This window comes from Bufo gargarizans, chromosome 2 (assembly GCF_014858855.1).
Source record: "Bufo gargarizans isolate SCDJY-AF-19 chromosome 2, ASM1485885v1, whole genome shotgun sequence".
NCBI lineage: Eukaryota > Metazoa > Chordata > Amphibia > Anura > Bufonidae > Bufo > Bufo gargarizans.
In genome coordinates, this window is record NC_058081.1 from 152,857,076 (window position 1) to 152,870,375 (window position 13,300).

The following is a 13,300-nucleotide window of genomic DNA, read 5'->3' on the forward strand; positions in this document are numbered from 1 at the left end:
CCGTTTAATATTGTGTGCAGAGGAGGGTTGTGTAATATTGTGTGCAGGGGAGGGTTGTGTAATATTGTGTGCAGGGGAGGGTTGTGTAATATTGTGTGCAGGGGAGGGTTGTGTAATATTGTGTGCAGGGGAGGGTTGTGTAATATTGTGTGCAGGGGAGGGTTGTGTAATATTGTGTGCAGGGGAGGGTTGTGTAATATTGTGTGCAGGGGAGGGTTGTGTAATATTGTGTGCAGGGGAGGGTTGTGTAATATTGTGTGCAGGGGAGGGTTGTGTAATGTTGTGTGCAGGGGAGGGTTGTGTAATGTTGTTGTGCAGGGGAGGGTTGTGTAATGTTGTGTGCAGGGGAGGGTTGTGTAATGTTGTGTGCAGGGGAGGGTTGTGTAATGTTGTGTAATATTGTGTGCAGGGGAGGGTTGTGTAATGTTGTGTAATATTGTGTGCAGGGGAGGGTTGTGTAATGTTGTGTAATATTGTGTGCAGGGGAGGGTTGTGTAATGTTGTGTAATATTGTGTGCAGGGGAGGGTTGTGTGCAGGGGAGGGTTGTGTGCAGGGGAGGGTTGTGTGCAGGGGAGGGTTGTGTGCAGGGGAGGGTGTGTGCAGGGGAGGGTTGTGTGCAGGGGAGGGTTGTGTAATATTGTGTGCAGGGGAGGTGTTGTGTAATATTGTGTGGCAGGGAGGTTGTGTAATGTGTGTGTAATTGTGTGCCAGGGGAGGGTTGTGTGCAGGGGAGGGTTATGTGTGCAGGGGAGGGTTGTGTATATTGTGTGCAGGGGAGGTTGTGTAAGTGTAGGTTGTGTAATATTGTGTGCAGGGAGGGTTGTGTAATGTTGTGGTAATATTGTGTGCAGGGGAGGGTTGTGTAATGTTGTGTAATGTGTGCAAGGGGAGGGTTGTGTAATGTGTGTAATATTGTGTGCAGGGGAGGGTTGTGTAATGTTGTGTAATATTGTGTGCAGGGGAGGGTTGTGTGCAGGGGAGGGGTTGTGTGCAGGGGAGGGTTGTGTAATGTTGTGTAATATTGTGTGCAGGGGAGGGTTGTGTGCAGGGGAGGGTTGTGTGCAGGGGAGGGTTGTGTAATGTTGTGTGCAGGGGAGGGTTGTGTAATGTTGTGTGCAGGGGAGGGTTGTGTGCAGGGGAGGGTTGTGTAATGTTGTGTGCAGGGGAGGGTTGTGTAATGTTGTGTGCAGAGGGGGGGCCGTTTTAGGCTACTTTCACACTTGCGTTTCACGGATCCGTTTGAAATGCATTTCAAACGGATCCGTCAATAAAATGACTAAACGGAGACAAACGGAAGCCATTCAGGCGGATCCGTCTGTATTGCGGATCCGTTTGTCACGTTTGTTTCCGTTTTGCCATCCGTTTAGCGGATCCGTTTTGGAATGTGTAGCATCTCTAGGTTCCATCTTCATGTATTCAGATCCCCGGGGTTGTCATGCTCCTATATTTTTCCAGGGCTATCTTGTTGAAATTCAAAGTTGGTCCGGCTTTGATAATGGGCCACACCTTTCGGACTCTTGTACACGACTACATGCACTTAACCACCTCCCGACCGCCGTACGCGTATATGCGTCCGGGAGGTGGTTGCTTTATTCCTCCTGGACGCATATACGCGTCTTCTCGCGAGACGCGAGATTTCCTGTGAACGCGCTCACAGGAACAGAAGGTAAGCGAGTGGATCTCCAGCCTGCCAGCGGCGATCGCTCGCTGGCAGGCTGGAGATCCGAATTTTTTAACCCCTAACAGGTATATTAGACGCTGTTTTCATAACAGCGTCTAATATACCTCCTACCTGGTCCTCTGGTGGTCCCTTTTGTTAGGATCGACCACCAGAGGACTCAGGTAGGTCAGTACAGTCCCACCAAACACCACACTACACTACACTACACCCCCCCCCCCCCCGTCACTTATTGACCCCTTATAAACTCCCTGTCATTGATCACTGCCCTGTCATTGATCACCCCCCTGTCAGGCTCCGTTCAGACGGCCGCATGATTTTTACGGATCCGATCCATGTATCCATGGATCCGTAAAAATCATGCGGACGTCTGAATGGAGCCTTACAGGGGGGTGATCAATGACAGGCGGGTGATCACCCATATACACTCCCTGATCACCCCCTGTCATTGATCACCCCCCTGTCATTGATCACCCCCCTGTAAGGCTCCATTCAGACGTCCGCATGATTTTTACGAATCTGATCCATGGATCCGTAAAAATCATGCGGACGTCTGAATGGAGCCTTACAGGGGGGTGATCAATGACAGGCGGGTGATCACCCATATACACTCCCTGATCACCCCCTGTCATTGATCACCCCCCTGTCATTGATCACCCCCCGTCAGGCTCCATTCAGACATCCGCATGATTTTTACGGATCCGATCCATGTATCCATGGATCCGTAAAAATCATGCGGACGTCTGAATGGAGCCTTACAGGGGGGGTGATCAGTGACAGGGGGGTGATCACCCTGATCACCCCCTGTCATTGATAACCCCCCTGTAAGGCTCCATTCAGACGTCCGCATGCGTTCTGTGGATCCGATCCATGTATCCATGGATCCGTAAAAAATCATGCGGATGTCTGAATGGAGCCTTACAGGGGGGGTGATCAGTGACAGGGGGGTGATCACCCTGATTACCCTGATCACCCCCTGTCATTGATAACCCCCCTGTAAGGCTCCATTCAGACGTCCGCATGCATTCTGTGGATCCGATCCATGGATCCGTAAAAAATCATGCGGATGTCTGAATGGAGCCTTACAGGGGGGGTGATCAATGACAGGGGGGTGATCAGGGAGTCTATATGGGTGATCACCCCCCTGTCATTGATCACTCCCCCCCTGGTAAGGCTCCATTCAGCCATTTTTTTTGGCACAAGTTAGCGGACATTTTTTGTTTGTTTTTGTTTTTGTTTTTTCTTACAAAGTCTCATATTCCACTAACTTGTGTCAAAAAATAAAATCTCACATGGACGCACCATACCCCTCACGGAATCCAAATGCGTAAACATTTTTAGACATTTATATTCCAGACTTCTCACGCTTTAGGGCCCCTAAAAAGCCAGGGCAGTATAAATACCCCACATGTGACCCCATTTCGGAAAGAAGACACCCCAAGGTATTCCGTGAGGGGCATATTGAGTCCATGAAAGATTGAAATTTTTGTCCTAAGTTAGCGGAAAGTGAGACTTTGTGAGAAAAAAAACAAAAAAAAATAAATATCCGCTAACTTATGCAAAAAAATAAAAAATTCTAGGAACTCGCCATGCCCCTCAATGAATACCTTGGGGTGTCTTCTTTCCAAAGTGGGATCACATGTGGGGTATTTATACTGCCCTGGCTTTTTAGGGGCCCGAAAGTGTGAGAAGAAGTCTGGGATCCAAATGTCTAAAAATGCCCTCCTAAAAGGAATTTGGGCCCCTTTGCGCATCTAGGCTGCAAAAAAGTGTCACACATGTGGTATCGCCGTACTCAGGAGAAGTTGGGGAATGTGTTTTGGGGGGTCATTTTACATATACCCATGCTGGGTGAGAAAAATATCTTGGTCAAATGCCAACTTTGTATAAAAAAATGGGAAAAGTTGTCTTTTGCCAAGATATTTCTCTCACCCAGCATGGGTATATGTAAAATGACCCCCCAAAACACATTGCCCAACTTCTCCTGAGTACGGCGATACCAGATGTGTGACACTTTTTTGCAGCCAAGGTGGGCAAAGGGGCACCTTTCGGATTTCGCAGGCCATTTTTTACACATTTTGATTTCAAGGTACTTCTTACACATTTGGGCCCCTAAATTGCCAGGGCAGTATAACTACGCCACAAGTGACCCCATTTTGGAAAGAAGACACCCCAAGGTATTCCGTGGGGGGCACGGCGAGTTCCTAGAATTTTTTATTTTTTGTCACAATTTAGCGGAAAATGATGATTTTTCTTTTTTTTTTCTTTTTTCCTTACAAAGTCTCATATTCCACTAACTTGCAACAAAAAATAAAAAATTCTAGGAACTCGCCATGCCCCTCACGGAATACCTTGGGGTGTCTTCTTTCCAAAATGGGGTCACTTGTGGGGTAGTTATACTGCCCTGGCAATTTAGGGGCCCAAATGTGTGAGAAGAACTTTGCAATCAAAATGTGTAAAAAATGCCCTGCAAAATCCGAAAGGTGCACTTTGGAATATGTGCCCCTTTGCCCACCTTGGCAGCAAAAAAGTGTGACACATCTGGTATCGCCGTACTCAGGAGAAGTTGGGCAATGTGTTTTGGGGTGTCATTTTACATATACCCATGCTGGGTGAGAAAAATATCTTGGTCAAATGCCAACTTTGTATAAAAAAATGGGAAAAGTTGTCTTTTGCCAAGATATTTCTCTCACCCAGCATGGGTATATGTAAAATGACACCCCAAAACACATTCCCCAACTTCTCCTGAGTACGGCGATACCACATGTGTGACACTTTTTTGCTGCCAAGGTGGGCAAAGGGGCGCATATTCCAAAGTGCACCTTTCGGATTTCACCGGTCATTTCTTACACATTTTGATTGCAAAGTTCTTCTCACACATTTGGGCCCCTAAATTGCCAGGGCAGTATAACTACCCCACAAGTGACCCCATTTTGGAAAGAAGACACCCCAAGGTATTCTGTGAGGGGCATGGTGAGTTCCTAGAATTTTTTATTTTTTGTCGCAAGTTAGTGGAATATGAGACTTTGTAAGAAAAAAATAAAAAATAAAAAATCATCATCATTTTCCGCTAACTTGTGACAAAAAATAAAAAGTTCTATGAACTCACTATGCCCATCAGCGAATACCTTAGGGTGTCTACTTTCCGAAATGGGGTCATTTGTGGGGTTTTTCTACTGTTTGGGCATTGTAGAACCTCAGGAAACATGACAGGTGCTCAGAAAATCAGAGCCGTTTCAAAAAGTGGAAATTCACATTTTTGTACCATAGTTTGTAAATGCTATAACTTTTACCCAAACCATTTTTTTTTTTTGCCCAAACATTTTTTTTTTTATCAAAGACATGTAGAACTATAAATTTAGCGAAAAATTTATATATGGATGTCGTTTTTTTTGCAAAATTTCACAGCTGAAAGTGAAAAATGTCATTTTTTTGCAAAAAAATCGTTACATTTTGATTAATAACAAAAAAAGTAAAAATGTCAGCAGCAATAAAATACCACCAAATGAAAGCTCCATTAGTGAGAAGAAAAGGAGGTAAAATTCATTTGGGTGGTAAGTTGCATGACCGAGCGATAAACGGTGAAAGTAGTGTAGTGCCGAAGTGTAAAAAGTGGCCTGGTCATGAAAGGGCTTCTGTCACCCCATTAAACCTTTTTTTTTTTTTTTTTTTTTTTTTTTTTTTCTTTACTAATAATCCCTACACTGCGATCTCATCATACATGATTAATGATTTTCGTTCAGTAGAATTTGTTAAAAATCGATTTTTGAAATATGTAAATTACCTTGCTACCAGCAAGTAGGGCGGCTACTTGCTGGTAGCAGCCGCATCCTCCGATGGTAATGACGCCCCCTCTGCTTGTTGATTGACAGATCCCGTCCGCTGGCCCTTTCTCTGCTGGCCCTGCCTGTTTTGATTCAATATCTGGCGCCTGCGCCGCGGCCGTACCTCTCTTCAATCTGCGCAGGCGCACTGAGAGGCGGCCACTCGCTTGGCCGCTCGCTCCTCAATGTGCCTGCACCGGGTGTAGATGTGAATCAAAACAGGCAGGGCCAGCAGAGAAAGGGCCAGCGGACGGGATCTGTCAATCAACAAGCAGAGGGGGCGTCATTACCATCGGAGGATGCGGCTGCTACCAGCAAGTAGCCGCCCTACTTGCTGGTAGCAAGGTAATTTACATATTTCAAAAATCGATTTTTAACAAATTCTACTGAACGAAAATCATTAATTAGCTTATGTATGATGAGATCGCAGTGTAGGGATTATTAGTAAAGAAAAAAAAAAACGGTTTAATGGGGTGACAGAAGCCCTTTAAAGATGTATAGTGTTCGTTAGCGGGCCATATGTCCCTGATCGTCATTGATCGTGCGTACGGGAGTACAGAGCATCATGATGCTGACCATGTTGTGCCGCAAACTGGGCTATTGTCCTGCACTCATATGATCTATGAGTTAGGGATCGACCGATTATCGGATTTACCGATATTATCGGCCGATATTCAGGATTTTGAACGTTATCGGTATCGGCATTTATTTTGCCGATATTCCGATAACGTCCTGGGAACACAGATCGCGCTGCTGACAGCGCTCTCCGTGTTCCCTCAGCAGCAGCACAGGGGAGAAGGAGCAGTGTCTCCTCCCCCTGTGCTGTTGCTGCCGCTCCAGCCAATGGGAGGACAGGGGACAAGAGGCGGGGAGGAGCTATGGCCACTGCGCCACCAATGAAGCTTAATCTCACATTAATTCATATACAGGAGGCGGGAGCTGCAGGATCACATAGCCGGCTCCGGCCTCTATGAGCTGTAGCTGCGATCTGCGGTAGTTAACTCCTCAGGTGCCGCGGATCGCAGCTACAGCTCATAGAGGTCGGGAGCCGGCTATGTGATCCTGCAGCTCCCGCCTCCTGTATACGAATAAATGTGAGATTAAGCTTCATTGGTGGCGCAGTGCGCCCCCCCAAGCCCCCCAGTATCAGACATTGGTGGCGCAGTGCGCCCCCCTCCCCCCCCTATATTAGGCATTGGTGGCGCAGTGCGCCTCCCCCCCCCAAGCCCCCCCCAGTATTAAGCATTGGTGGCGCAGTGCGCCCCCCCTCCCCCCCAGTATTAAGCAGTGGTGCGCCCCCCCCCCTCCCCCCCACCCCAGTCGCAGTGCGCCCCCCACAGGATTCCCTCTCCCCTGATTGGAGCCCCAGCAGTGTAATGCTGGGGCTCCGATCGGTTACCATGGCAGCCAGGACGCTATTGAAGCCCTGGCTGTCATGATAAGCTCCATGCTGCTGTGTGCACAAAGCACACAGCAGCAGGGACAGTGTGAGCTCCTATTCACCCTGATAGAGCTCTATCAGGGTGAATAGGACAAGGGTTCTAGTCCCTAAGGGGGCTAAAAGTTAGTTTAAAAAAAAAAAAGTAATAAAAATAAAAACACCAAAATATTAAATATAAATGAAAAAGAAAGATTCACAAAAAAAATAAAAAATACACATTAACAATAAACATTAATTTTCAGCAGATTTGTGGGAATTTTAATTTTTTTTTCAAAAATGAAAATTCCCAGAATATCGGTATAAATTATCGGCTATCGGCCTGAAAGTTCACAAATTATCGGTATCGGCCCTAAAAAATCAATATCGGTCGATCCCTACTATGAGTGCAAGACTATATCCCCACGGGCAGCTCAACTTGCACAGAATCACTGTACACTATGATGCTGTGTATTCTCGCGCGCACGATTAATGCCACTACGGGACATATGGCCCACTCACGGACCGTATGTCTCTTGGGGCATACAGTCGTGTGCAAGAGGCCTTAAAGGGGTTTTCTCATCTCATACAATGGGGGCATACCACTAAGATATGCCCACATTGTCTTATAGGTGCGGGTCCCACCGCTGGTACCCTCACATATATTGAGAACGGAGCCAAAATAGTGGATGAGGTCGCGCTGCGCTGCCGCCCTCCATTCATTTCTATGGCAGAGGCGGGGATTAGAGCTTGGTGGTGGACATACCATGGGAAATTTCTTGTCCTCCAGAAACAGTGCTCCCCGCTCCGTTCTCGATATAGGTGCGGGCCCTACCAATGTTACCCACACCTATCAGACAATGGGGGCATATTCAAGCGAAATCCCCCCATTGTCTATGTGAATACCCCTTTAAAAACTGTATGTCCCTTGCGTGTCCCTTGTGGTAATCACACTAGTTATATTAGAGCGTCATCGGGAAATCATTAAACGGTAAAATCACAATTTATTAATGAATTCCTGATGATGCAGATGGACCGTGACTCCCACAAGGGCTCATCTGAAAGGGCACAAGATTGAACAATGAACACGCATTTGCTTGTTCATGTGCCAATCGTAGGGTCTACGATCAATAAAGAGCCAAAAGATAGCTCATTATTGATGGTCATGTTAATGGATCTTACAACATTGGCACTAATGCTGTTTTGATATAAAAACTACAGAGGGTGTTATAATAAACGCACAGTAGTGAGACTAGGGTAGTTTTAATTTCAACACAGCTGTAGTGCCAAGGTTACCCTGTACAGGACAATAAAAACACAGACACAGTGCAGTAAACTATAAAAAAATAAAAATATTTTTGTAACAGTAAAAAAATAAATATAAACATACATTTTAATTATACATTTTCATAACGGCGAGGGGAGGTGGACTGTCGTGGGCTTGATGGTCTGGGGCTTGCAATGGTGCATAATTTCCCATGACCCGTTCTCTAGCATGATCTTAAACTCATGCAACTGCTTGGGCGTCATTGAGTCCATCAAACTGATTATGCTTAGCCCATAATGGTAGTTTGGGCTGCATTGTATCGCCAACTCTGCCCCCTCCCAGCGGCGAATCAAGTCAGCACCAAACTCCTTCTGATGTTCGGCAAAACCTTCTAGAGTGTCGGAAACGACCTCTACAAGGTTCGCATAATCAGCTCGATTTGGCCTACCGGATCTCTGCCCGCTCACCAGGGCTCTCAAATTTTGGCTAAAACCTTAAGAGCCTCTGTTGAGCGGAGGGATCCGGTAGGGGACCCGGATTATCCTGACCCGATACAGGAGGGCTGGCGCTGGCGATCTGTTCCGGTTCCGCCTCAGGAGGTTGGTCAGGCTCCCGAGTGCTGCTGGCACTTCTGTAGAAAAAAAAAAGGAAAGTTATGAATTGTTCTTTAAATAAAACATCCATGTTCTATGCTATGTCTACCGTATACCGTAGGGGGCTGGCCAAAACAGGGGAGCCGAACGCTCCACTGTCTCAGACAGCCCCTTTACAATTTTTTTTTTAAGTTGTTAAAAATATTTACCTTCTTGGTGCCATTGTCTTTCGTAGGAACCCCAGGGCTGCTGTATGGATGTATGTGGTCCCTGAGCTTCCTCCGGAGCCACTCGGGACCTGAACCTCCTTATTAAAATCCCTCCTGAAGCGGTCCCGGATAGATCGCCAACGCGTTGTAACCAGTTTGACTGACTATAGAAAAAAACAGCATGATGAAAGAAAAAGAACAATATTTAAATATATTAAAATACATATTGTTTTACTTACCATATTTCTCCTAAGCTGCCGCATTTAGAGCCCCCAGGTCTCAAAAATTTCAGAACAGATGTCCCTCCAGAGCCGGAGTGGTCCCATAATGATGGACGCGCCTCCACCAGTTGGATGAGGAGCAGGTTATCGATGGTTGGGACCCCGAACTCCTCATCTTCCCTGGTGGAGCCTACGGAACCCTGAAAAAAAGGAAATACAAAATTAAATGTAAATCCTAATACAAAATGCAAATTAAAACTACTTAATTCAAGACTTACATGTCTACGACCGCCACGCTCATTCCCGTGGACTCTGGAGGCGACTGGGGGGGATCCTCGCTGGCGGCTCTAGGTGTAGATTGCTGAAACCAAAAAATTTATTATTTAAAAAGAATGTATTTAAATAAAAAAAATTGAGATAGAGATATATATATATATATATATATATATATATCTCTAAGAAAAAGAAATCACTGGCGGCACCACCCTCAGATAGTACAGGGAAAAGACGGGTGCAAAATCCAAGTATGGTAACAGGTGCTTACCCACTTAGAAAAATTGGACTGCACTCCAAGCGTATCTTCTCAAAAGAAGTGTTTAATCACCCATATGATGGCAAAAGCGACGTTTCGGCTCCAACATGAGCCTTTCTCAAGAGAAAGGCTCATGTTGGAGCCGAAACGTCGCTTTTGCCATTATATGGGTGATTAAACACATCTTTTGAGAAGATAAGCTTGGAGTGCAGTCCAATTTTTCTATATATATATATACACACACTTCTTGACAGCCCCCAGGCTTGGTCCACCTCCCCTGGACGCTGGTGAGCCGGCCACTTCTGGAGAGCCCTCCGCTGAGGATGAAGAAATCTATAATAAGAGCACATACTGATTAATGCAACGAATCAAACAGTACAAACTCCAAGTGTTGATTTTATACTTACCGGCCACTGAATATGCCGGCGCCTTCTGGGTGGGTTTTTCCAATCTATTGTCTTCTTTGATGATATCTGTATGCAACAGAATACCAGACAAAATGCAGATAACGTTAAAAGAACCTGTTTAGAGCACTATTTCCACATATATAAACAATTTTTCCATAGCATCATCCCGACGGCCATACAAGGAGATTGACCCCTGACCTCTGTAGGGGCAGGAAGCAGAGAAAGGTTTAAATACCCCCCCCCCCCCCTCCCACCACCAAACACCAGTGTTTCCTGTCTATACAGAGGACAGGGGTGGAGAAAGGTCTCCATGTGCAGCAGCCGTGGAGATGAAGGTCCCGATGTGGATGGAGTCGCGTACCTGCTTCGGCGGGACCCCCCTGTCTGCCCACGGTCCCGTACTAACGCCAGACGGGGGAAAGGGAGAGACTCTCCTCCGGTTGATCTGGGGCCTGCTCCTGGAGCGCAGACGCCCGCTGGTTCTAAAGCTAAGTCTGGTTGTGCTCCCAGCGCCATGCGGCGCTATACAAATCCGTCACTCTCGGTTAGCTGTGATGTTTCCGGAAGTGACGCGGCCGGCTTCGGGAGGTGGGAGAATTTAAATGGATCCTCTTGCTGCAGCGTCCTGTGGTGGGTCCTTACCTCTCTGGCTATCATTCGGGATGTCTGCGTCTGAGCACGCTGAGGCCTCTACCCTGCCGTCCGTAAGTTCCCCATAGGGGAGAGTTTTTTTTCCTCTCTTATCTGGGCACACTATTGGGGGTATTTTCCCTGGATTAATGGGTTTTTTCCTTGGCTTTTCCAGACTGCTAAGGATTCTCTGAGAAACACTTTGAGGGCTTCTTGGGCTATTTCATGCCTTAAACGTTTACTTGATGACCACCCTAAGAAGTTGTGTGGGGACTGCATTTCTAAAATTGTCTGTGAGGAACAGCCGTCCCTCATGGAAGAGATTAAATCCTCCTTTGCGGCTTTTTCTACACTTCAAATAGAGAAACCCGTTGTTACGGAGCCCCCCGTCAAACGCCACAAATCAGACGATTATATCTCATCCAATTCTGAAGTTTATGGTGGTTCGGCTTCCTCTTCTAGATATATGGAGGATGAAGATAAACTCTCTGAATGAGAATTTTCAGAGAACAGAAGGAAATTTTATTTTTCTTCTGAGGATATGCCCGAGCTTTTAAAAGCCGTCAGGGCTACTATGGGGGTAGAAGAGGTGCCTTCTACTCCATCAGTACAAGATGAGATGTTCGGAGGTCTCAGGGTGAAGAAGTCCAAAGTCTTCCCTATTAACGATAACATCAAGGGGATGATTATGGATGAATGGGCAGATCTGGAGAAACGGCTAGGAGTTGCCAGATCCTTCCAAAACCGGCTTCTTTTTGATCAGGAAGAAGCCAGGACCTTTAATACCATCCCTAAAATTGACGCCCAGGTAGCTAGGGTCAATTGAAAAAAAAAATCAGCCTACCATTTGAAGATGCCTCTCAGCTCAAAGATCCGTTGGATAGGAAGGCTGACGGCCTATTGAGAAGGTCCTGGGAGGCGGCCATGTTCACGCTTAAATCTAACATAGCGGCCACATCAGTTGCCAGATCTATGTACGTCTGGCTCTCTGAGTTAGAAAATAGGGCTTCCAGCGATTCCTCAACAACTGAGATTTTGAGCGCTATTCCCCTGTTAAAATCTGCTACAGCTTTTTAGCAGATGCCTCCGCTGAGTCGGTACGCTTTGCAGCAAGGGATGTGGGTCTGTCTAATGCAGCTCGCCGTGCCTTGTGGGTTAAATGCTGGTCGGGTGACAAGGTGTCAAAATCCAGACTATGTGCCATTTCCTTTTCTGGGGAGTATGTCTTCGGCCCAGAATTAGATAAAATCTTAGAGAAAGTCTCCAATAAAAAGAAAGGGTTCCCGGAGGAAAAAGTCTATAGGAGGAAGTATCCTTTTCGTGCCCCTTCCAATCAAAGTAATAAATTGGTAAGGGCAAGTCAGGCCGTTTCAGTTATCCCAAAGGGGGGAAAGGTAAGGCTCCCGTCTCTACCCCCCAAAAAGGAAATGAAAACCAGTGACATCAGGGTAGGGGGGAGATTGAGGATGTTTTTTCCCCGTTGGGAGGAAATATCCTCAAACTCATCGGCTCTGAGGATTATAGAGTCAGGATACAGAATACAGTTCTCAGATCCTCCCCCAAAAAGATTTATAGTCATCAAAATTGCGGTCCTAGACCCCAATCCTATTCACGTGGGCATTCGAGAACTATTCGCAAAAGGGGTAGTGGCGGAAGTACCACGATCCGAACAGGGAAAGGGGTTCTATTCGAACCTCTTCCTAGTGAAAAAGAAGGAGGGATCCTATCGCACAATAATAAACTTAAAGCGCCTGAACATTATCTATCAAAAATTCAGGATGGAAACCCTAAGATCCATAGTTCCTCTGCTCCAGAAAAATTCAGTAATGTGCTCGGTCGATCTGACCGACGCCTACTATCATGTCCCGATACATCCCAGCTCTCAACGGTTCCTAAGGTTCGCGGTCAGAGACCATCTGGGCAGAATTCTTCACTATCAATTCACCTCTCTCCCCTTCGGCATATCCTCAGCCCCTCGAGTTTTTACAAAACGAATGATCAAGGTAGTTGCCTATTTAAGGAAGGAGGGTCTGACAGATTTTCCATACCTGGATGATTTTCTGATCTCAAACAGTTCTGCTCTTCTTCTACAGAGAGATCTGAATTTTTTCCGTCAGACCCTAGAGGGATTAGGTTGGTTGATCAACATAGGGAAATCACAATTAGAACCGACAACAAAGATCCAGTTCCTGGGGGTTATTCTGGATTCCCAGAGAGAAATAACCTGTTTACCTCTAAGCAAGATACAGGACATCCAAAACAGAATCTCCATCTTCAACTCAAAGATGTTCTACTCCATCAGAGACTCAATGAGTCTCTTGGGGATCCTAACATCCTGCGTACCATCCGTTCAGTGGTGTCAGATCAATTTCCGAACCCTGCAGACGTGGATCCTCAGGGTCTGGGACAGAAGGGAATCTTCCCTAGACCAAAAGGTGATCATCCCTCAAAGGATAAAAACCTCCCTCCTTTGGTGGAAAAACAGGCTATCTCCAAGGGGGTGACGTGGTCAAAGAATCCC